The following is a 9254-nucleotide window of genomic DNA, read 5'->3' as shown; positions in this document are numbered from 1 at the left end:
GAATTCTTTCAGCTGTGAGATGTTTGAGGGGGTTTCTTGCATGCACAGCCCCGTTTCAAATCGCCCCACAACTTCTCAATTGGATTAAGATCAGACTTGGCCACTCCAGGACTCTCCATTTCTTAGTTTTCAGCCAGTCCCTAGTGGATTTACTGGTATATTTTGTCATGTTGCAGGGTGCATTTCTGCTTCAGCTTTAATTTTCTTATAGATGGTCTCACATGTTCCTCAAGCACTCCCTGATACATGGTAGAATTCATGGTGGATTCTAAGATGGTGAGCTGGCCAGGTCCTACTGCAGCAAAGCATCCCAAAATCATAACACATCCCCCTCCATGCTTCACAGTTGGTATGAGGTTCTTTACTTGGAATGCTCTGCTTGGTGTATGCCAAACATGTCCTCTTTTCTGGTGTCCAAATAATAAAATTTTAGATTCATAGATCACTATTGCAGAAGTTCTGGTGTTTGTCTACGTTCTCTCTGGCAAACTTCAGTCTGGCCTTGATGTTTCTCTTAGAGAGCAATGGTTCCCTCCTTGCACACCTCCCATGCAAGTTAAATTTGTGCAGTCTCTTTCTGATTGTAGAGGCATGCTCTTTCACATCAACAGTAGCAAGAACCTGCTGTAGGTCCTGTGATGGCATTTTAAGGTTTTTGGAGACTTCTTTTAGCAACTTGCAGTCTGCTCTGGGGAGGGGGGGGCGGGGGGGGGGCAGCTTGCTTGGATGGCCAGACCTGGGCATGTTGGCAGTTGCTTGGAAAGTTCTCCACTTGTACACTATTTTCTGGACTGTGGAATAGCTTACGTCAAATTCTTTTGAGATCTTTTTAAATCCCTTACCAGACTTAAAGCTGCTACCATCTTCTTTCTGAAGGCCTTAGACAGCTCTTTTGATTTAACGATGGTGTTCACTCACTACAGCAGTCATGAGCACACCAAACTAAATGTCTGAGGTTTAAGTAGGGCAAACCTACTTCAAAATGCTGAGTAAGGATGTTCTAATTATGTGCACCTGATGTGATACACCTGTGTGTGATTTGTGCCACTTGATGTGGGGGTGTTCCAACTTATTCCTCAGAATACACATTTTGTGGATATCTTTTGTTTCATGAGTAAATCAAGATTTGTTTACCTGCAATTACATCACTTTCTTTTCCAGAGATAAAAAAGATTTGACATCGATATATGAATATTTCTTAAGAAAGAACTGAATATTTCATGGGGTGTCCTAATTTTTTCACTGCCTTCTGTGCTTAAAATCAAAGTAGTTTACATATTATACTGTATAAGGTACTTATTTTGTACCCAGGGCACTGGAGTTTTAAGTGACTTGCCTATAATAGCAAGTGGCTGCAGGGAGAATTAAACCCAGTTCCCAGGCCACTGCACTAACCACTAGGATACTCCTCCACAGTATAAGAATTAAATGTATTTTAAGTACTGTATACACTTGAATATAAACCAGGAATTTTGGGGCCCCAAAATGGGGGTCCTGGTTTATATTCAAGCCAATAGACCCCCTTCCAAAATTATTGCACTCACTGCAAGGCCCTGCCACCCTCCCTGTCCTAACCTCATACCTATACTGCCGAACCCCAGTGGAGGTGCAGTGGGCAGGGGCGAACGTTCCAAGTTCCTGCCCCGCTGTTAACAGGCTTCTGTGTCTTCGGCCGTGCTGAGAAGCATGAGCAGGTGCTGCTGCTCAGGGCCGAGCGGCTTCCTTAATGGCTTATTCACGGGAGCCATTAAGGAAGCCGCTCAACACTGAGCAGCAGCGCCAAATTACACGCCTGCTCGTGCTTCTCAGCGTGGCTGAAGACACTTACAGAAGCCTGTTAACAGCGGGGCAGGAACTTAGAAAGTTCGCTCCTTCCCACTGCACCTCCACTGGGGATCAGCCATAGATGTATGAGGCTAGGGCAGGGAGGGGGGCAGAGCCTGGGAGAGAGGGTGTAGATTCTGATAGGGGAGGGAAGGGAACTGGGTGCAAAGTTTGACAGGGAAGAAGGGAGAGATGGAAGGAAGGGTGCCGGGTGTAGAGTTGGGGAGGGAAGGAAGGAAGGAAGGGTGCTGGGTGCAGTGCCTGAAAGGGCAGGGCACTTGAATATTAAGCCGCCTGACATATTTGAGTCAACCATTTTTCCTCCTTTTTTGGGGGGAAAAAGGGGGGGTCTCGACTTATAGTTGGATCAACTTATATTCGAGTATATACGGTAAGTAGGGACCCAAATACATTTTTACATATACATAATTATATTTTTTAGTTTAAAGCTTACACGTCTTAGCTTTGTGATTTCCTGCCCTGACCTCCGGTCCTTTACAATTAACTAAGTAGAAAAGCCCTCACAAACATAAAACAAGGTAAAGTTCAAGGTTTTACTCCTCTATGATTGAACTAGTGCCCCAAGGAAGTAGGGAAAAGGCAGGGGAGGGGGGTTGTCTCCAGGGGAAGGGAAATGTGGAGAAGCGAGCAGGACCTAGTGCAGTCCAAAAATATTGTGTAACTGGCAAATTAATTAGTGCAGTGCTTCAGACCCTGGGGCTAATGGCAGCACTTATCATCCTGACTTTTTTTCCAGATACTCTTTGTCCCTCTTCTCAATCTCATGGGAGAAAAAGCAGCCTGCTTGAAGCGCAAGGCATTTCTTAATAGATAAGAAAATGCATTTTAAAATAACTACCTTCTTGAGGACACCCTCAATAAAAAGTTTGAAGGCAAACTAGGGAGCAGATTTCATTGACACACTGGTCAGCCTCGCAGGGAAAGATACTTGGCGGCTCTCCTTCAGCTCATTTGGGGCCAAAGTGGCCCAGACTTAAAAATTAGTGAAGACCACTGAACAAGTGCTTTAGAGTAATGTGACATATGTCCCATTTTTAGCTTGCCTGTCCCATTGTCCCCATGCACAGCTTTGGGATGCCAAGATGTCCTGTTTTCAGAAAGTGTCCCGAAGCTGTGCCCAAGCCGCTACCTATTTCTCCAAGCCACCGCTGCACTAAAAGATCATCTTTGTGCAGCGATAAAACTTCTTCTCCAATGTCAGAATTGACATTGGGAGGGAAGGTTTGTGTAGTCACTGCCCAAAGATGATCTGTTAGTGCAGCGGAGGCTTGGAGAAATAGGGAGCTGGGAGAATGAAAGAAAGGGAGGGTAGTCGGAAGGAAGTGCAACCAGAGACTCATGAAATCACCAGACAACAAAGGTAAGAAAAATTATTTGATTTTCAATTTAGTGATCAAAATGTGTCAGTATTGAGAATTTTATCTGCTGTCTATATTTTGCACTATATTGAATTGGGGGGGGGGTTCCTGTCCCGTTTTGAGGGGAAAAAAATGGTCACGTTAGCTTTAGAGCCTTTGTGACACAAAGTGATCAGCAATTACTCTGAAGATGTAACAAACTTAAATCACATTTGCTTCTGAATTAGTACAGGTTCATTGGACATCTGTGGTGCACTGCTCAGCGTGATAAAAGGGAGCTTAAGTAAATTCAATGTACCAGAATGAGCCTATTTGTCTTGTATTTACTATTTTAATTTAAAAAAATAACAAATGTACTTTTTCACCTGTTAGGCAAACTGAGAACTAGTAATCTGTGCAATCTTAGCTATGGAGCTGACCATGAAGCTTGAGTCAGAGTAGGCATATATATAATTTAAATGAGTGGGTGGGTTCAGCATACCATCCCTATCTACTGAAAATATATCATCAAGGTAAGAACCTAGTACAAGATCCACAGGCACCTGGGCCAATCTGGGACTACCATTGCCAGGTGATTTGCTATTCGGCAGATCACTTGGCCATAGTTGAACCAGAGCATCTAGCCCTGCACTTCCAAGTTTGCATCTTCGCCTGAAGAACCAAATCACGTTTTTGTTCTTTGCAGTCACCATGAGGTCAAATATCAGATGACCCCATTGTCTCACAATGGCCTTCACTGCTTTCAAGGACAGCAACTACTCTCCTGGGACTAATGTCTATAATCCACTTGAACATTGTCTACCCCTGCCACATGTACAGCAGGGATCACCTGCAGGTGAGCTTCTACCTAATAAAAGTGCTATCGCCTCTTGCTGGAGCGGAGCATTCTTGGTGCAGTGGCATTGTTAGAAAAGACTGTCTGCTTTGCCATCCAGCAAAGACTGCAGTTGTCGTAGCACCAGTGGCGTACCAAGGCGGGAGTGGGCTGCCCCAGGTAAATGCTCCAAGGGGGTGCACAGCCAGCCAGGTCTGGAACCTCCCGCACTGCTCTAAATGGCTCCTCAGTGCGGCTGCTATACTTATTCCAGAGCACAGTCAGCAGCCACGCTGAAGTGCAGGAAGGTCCCATGATGGCTGCATCTACCGCATCTGCTCTGGAAGAGGTAAGTGACGTCAAAGCCGCAGTCATCGCAGGACCTTGCCGCAACTCCCTGGGTCTGCCGGCCCACACCGCTCAGACGTCACTTACCTCTTCCGGAGCAGAGGCAGTAGAAGTAGTCATCGTGGGACCTTGCTGATTTGGATGGAGAGAGAAAGGAGCATAGCAAGGTGGTGGAAGGAGAAAAAGGGGGTGAGGGTAAGAAAGGGGGTCAGGGTGGTATGGAAGCATGGTGGAGGGCGAGAAAGGGGGCAGATGCTGATGGAAATGTGGGGGAGAGGAGAGAGATGCCAGACCATTAGAGAAGGGAAGAAGATGGATGCCAGACCAATGGGGATGAAGGGAGAGATGGAAGGGGGAGGCATAAAGTTTCTGGAAGGGGAATAGGAGAGAAAATGCCAGAAGAGAAGGGGCAGAGAGAAGGTAGACAGTGGATGAAAGGAAGAGAGTGACAAGAAGATGAGGAAAGCAGAAACCGGAGAAGACAAGGTAGAAAAAAAATTATATCTATTTTTTTTGCTTTAGGGAAGATGATTCGCTGTTTCTGTGGTGTTGCATTGTATGCAGAATCCAGCTTATTTGTGCTTCAGTTTAACATTTGTCTATGTATTTTTTGTTCTATCTCCCCATTTACAAAACTGTAGAGCGTTTTTTAGCATTGGCATCTGAGCTGTTACCACCGTGGCTATAAACCACACTAGTTTTGTAACAGGGGGAGGGGTTAGTTTGTGATTACATACTAGGCAAAGGTATGTTCTGTGTGTTCGAAAAGACATGGTTTTCTGTAAGGATTGATCTGTACTAGTCTGGCTTGTTTAGTATTGATCTGTACTAGTCTGGCTGGGTGTATTGATGTACTCTCTGCAGTATGTAAGATGCTGCCTTTTCCTAGGTACACTCTTGGGTGACGTGTGGATTGTTACAAAAAATCATGTTTTTTCATACAGATGGGGGGTGTCAAAAAATGATGGTAGGTTCACCACTGTGTAGCACCAGACAAATTGCTCTCCATTCTAGCCTTTTGATAGACTAATTCCGCTGAAAGAATCCATTGTCCTTGAACTAAGTGACCTTCCCTAGCAACAGCAGCAGATGAATCCAGAGACCAATGAGATAGCTCACATCTACCAGTAGGTGGAGATAGAGAAACTGATTAACAGGTGGTCCTATTGGCTGGCACTCCTCCTGTATCTATCTCCCAGCAGGTGATAGTCGCTATTCAACTAGCTCCTGGAATCTGGCTGTGGCTAGGCCTTTATTTTTTCCTGTTGAGACTTTCTCTTCAGTGAGCTGGCTGATTTTATTTCTCCTGTTGAGACTTTCTCTTCAGTGAGCTGGCTGATTTTATTTCTCCTGTTGAGACTTTCTCTTCAGTGAGCTGGCTGATTTTATTTCTCCTGTTGAGATCTTCTCTTCAGTGAGACAGGGGTGTCCGGCTGAATGGTGCCGGCTTTAGAGGCTACACTTGGGCCCTCCCTTGTCCCTGCCTCACCCTCCCTCCGATGATAGAGGGTCTGCCTTAGTCCCTATTTTTTCTTCTTTCCCTTACAAAAAAAAAAGGGATTCCCTGCAGCTACATTTTTGCCCTGCTAGTGCTGAGCATCCGGCGTTTCCCAGCATCTCCTGGCTCTGTGCAATGGGTTTCTGCCCTGTTTATGATGAACGACCGGCATTCACCGGCACTTTCATTCACCTTGTGGATCTTTTGGCGGTTGCTGTATGCAATGCGGGCTCAACATCACGTGAGTATAGCCGCTGTTATTTTGTGTTCTGGACTCTGGGGTTTCGGTTGGGCAGACCTGAAGTTTGGTCATTCGGGGGTGCATGTGTGTGTTTGTCTTTGGAGGGCTCCGGTTTGGTCATTGGCAAACTGTTTGGCCATCATTTTTCCCGCGTGAAGACGGTATGCGCTTCATCTTTGCTGCGAACGGCAGGCTGTATTTTTCAGTGGGACGGTGCTCTTGTGCTGTCGGCAGTGCCACAGCATTTCCTGCAGCTGTACATTTCAGCCGGACCAAGCCCCTTCGCTGTCGGCAAACTGCAGCGTTTCCTGAGGTTCTGCTTTTCTGTGGGCCGACCTCCTTCGCTGTCGGGGGAGCCGCGGCTTTTCACGAGGCAGTTGTTTTTGGCGGACAGTTCTGCTTCACTGTCGGAAGAGCCGCAGTATTTTCCAGGGCTCATTTTCGGCGGGACGAGGAATCTGGGTTGTTGGACATGGATACGGTACACTTTTTCTGCTTTAAAAAAAAAAAAAAAAAAGGAGCAACTGTACAGTGAAAACACTCCATATGGCGCGGTTTGTGTGCTCGGGGAGTGTTTCCTTGCACTTTGCTTGCTGTTTCAGGTGCATGCTGGTGGTATGCGCCCAGCTCGTTAGCTATGTCAGGGGGTTGCAGAGTTAATTGACCTTGGTGGTTGCCAGCCCAGTGTGGTGGCCTTCTGCACTGGGTTAGCACACCACGCATCGCAGCAGCGGGCAGTACACGCTTCAAGGTACATTATGCAGGTTTCTTTTTGTCTCTCTTGAGGTCTGTATATCTAGGAGGCTTTGCCTGCGTGGGTGTTTTCTTCTCTGGTTCTCTGGATGAGTTGCAGATGGGTCTAGGAGAGACGCCGGGTGGCCGGTTGGATCTTCTATTCATATGGCAGGACTGGTTTCCTCTATTTTCGGATTGGCAGTTTCTCCCGGTTTCCGACTGCTTCTAATCCCTTTTATTAGACGACCCAATGAGGTGGCAGCGTGTGTGGTGCAGCTGCTTGTGGCCCGGGGCACCCGTTGGGGGACCTGGGAGGGGGAAGTCTGAGATTTTTTTCCCTGAGCCTACTTCTTGGAAGACCGCATCTTTCTCCTATCTGAGGGGGCCTGGACTTCAGATTTCCATGCTTTATCACGCTGGTTTCTCCTGTCGCCATTTTCTCACGGCACAGGCTAGATGGGCCCCCCGACCAGACAGGAAGGGCTGTACAGCTCCTTTTTACCAGGAGCCAGTTACCTATTCTATCGTTATTCTATCATTAGCGATGTGAGCTTTGACTGATACCTGTTAGTATGCTGTTGTTTTCCACAGGGCGGTAGATGCAGCGTCTGGATTGCGTCTAGTAAGTATTCACTTTAAAGGACATACGTATGTCGCTCATGTTGCATGAAGTTAATACTGTTTTCATGGTTCCGGTATATTCCTCTATCCATGGTGAAACTTGATTTTCCTAGAAGAATCTTCTTACAGATCCTACAGTTCTCATACTGCCGTTTCCTGACCTTCTGCACTTCATTCTGAGGGGATCTTGACTTCGTCCAATGACTCTTCAGGCTTTCTCCTGAGGGAGATGACGCTATAATGTCAGGTCAGGGGGCTGTGATGATTTTTCTGGATGCTTGCAACTTTGCATCCTCCTCAGGTTTCCAGTTTGTTTTTGGGGTCTCTGTTTTGTGTTTCCCTTTTCAGTGTTACTGGTCCTCAGGGCAGTTCTTCGGGAACTAAGGGACGTGGTTCCACATACTGCATGGTGCCCAAGCCAGGGGCTTTGGGCAGGCTGGATCCTATTCTGCTGAATTATTTTCTTTGGGTTATACATTTCTGCAGAACAACTGGGAGAATATTTACATTGTCCCTATGGATGCCGAATCGGCACTAGATTTGCTTGCCTCTCTTTGAGCTGCGCTTTCGGTTTTGGCACATGCCATTTCACCTACCCAAGACTTCAAGGACATTTTGGAAAATGTGGGCAGGGGTACCGTTTTGGCGCTACCAGGTGGTTCACCTAATTTCTTCTTGACTGACTGCTTGATTCAGACGGCTTCCAGTCGGGCCATTTGACTGACACGAAAAGGGTGGTTTCCTTTCCTCAGTTCTTTGGACGTGGCTCTTTGAGTTTGCACAGCGCTCTTTTCTCCTGTGCTGTTTATAGGTATATCGGGGAGATGTTTTTATTCATATAGGAGAGAATGTGTTTCTTCCAGAGACTAGGGCGATGGGTCACAGTCTCAGGTTTGCTTTCTTCTTCAGTCACCATGACCAAGAGTATGGGATTCTGTACAGGTTACAGGATCCCTGTTGCTGACTCCACTGGGAACTTCGGCTTGCTTTCCCATTATAACGCTACAGCAGTCGCTTTTGTTCCGGTGGTTCCCGGTACCTCAGGGCTCCAATTATTTGGTAGGCTCCTCATGCATCGCTCTGTATGATTTGGTGACTCAGCGAGATTTCTCTTTTCAAAAGCTTGCCTCAGTCCTTGCTGGACTAGCTCGTGGCCACCAAACATCCCGGGCTGTCGGGTTGGGGGGCTCGGTGCCTTCCATCCTCAGCTTCCGGAGTCTGGTCTTAGGCGGCGACTCAGTTCTTGTTCATTCTTCTACTCTTGAGCATGGTCAGGCTGCCTTTCTGGAGCTTCGAACAATTCTTCCGGAATACAGCTGAGGGTCCTTTCAGTCAGTATTTTGATGGGGGTATTTCTCTACAGCTTGGGCAGTAGGTGATGTACTCAGTTGTCAGGTAAAGTTGTTGTTCTTCTTCAATGGGTGGACCCTCATCTTCCTCTTCTGTTGGCAGATCATTTCAGGGTCAGGAAGAGTTGGATGGACTTTCTTTCTGCGAAATCTGAGCATAGCCCATTTATTGCATGTTCCGGTGTACAGCGCTGTGTACGCTCTAGAAAGTGTACACGTTTGTAATATTGAAATCTTCTACCTCCTGGATATTGGGAATTTTGGTTCAGGTGTTCCAGCTTTTTTGGTGGACGTGAGATCTCCTGGAACTAGACCTCATGGCCTCGTCTCACAATTCTCTGATTCCTAGCTTCTTCGGCAGGCACAGGGAGTGGGAGTTAGAGGGGGTAGCAGTGTGGCTTCTTTCTCGCCTCTGGTTTCTCTTTTTCAGTGTTTTCCCCTGGCT

This window comes from Geotrypetes seraphini, chromosome 6, assembly GCF_902459505.1.
Source record: "Geotrypetes seraphini chromosome 6, aGeoSer1.1, whole genome shotgun sequence".
Classification (NCBI taxonomy): domain Eukaryota; kingdom Metazoa; phylum Chordata; class Amphibia; order Gymnophiona; family Dermophiidae; genus Geotrypetes; species Geotrypetes seraphini.
This window is presented reverse-complemented; position numbering follows the sequence as displayed.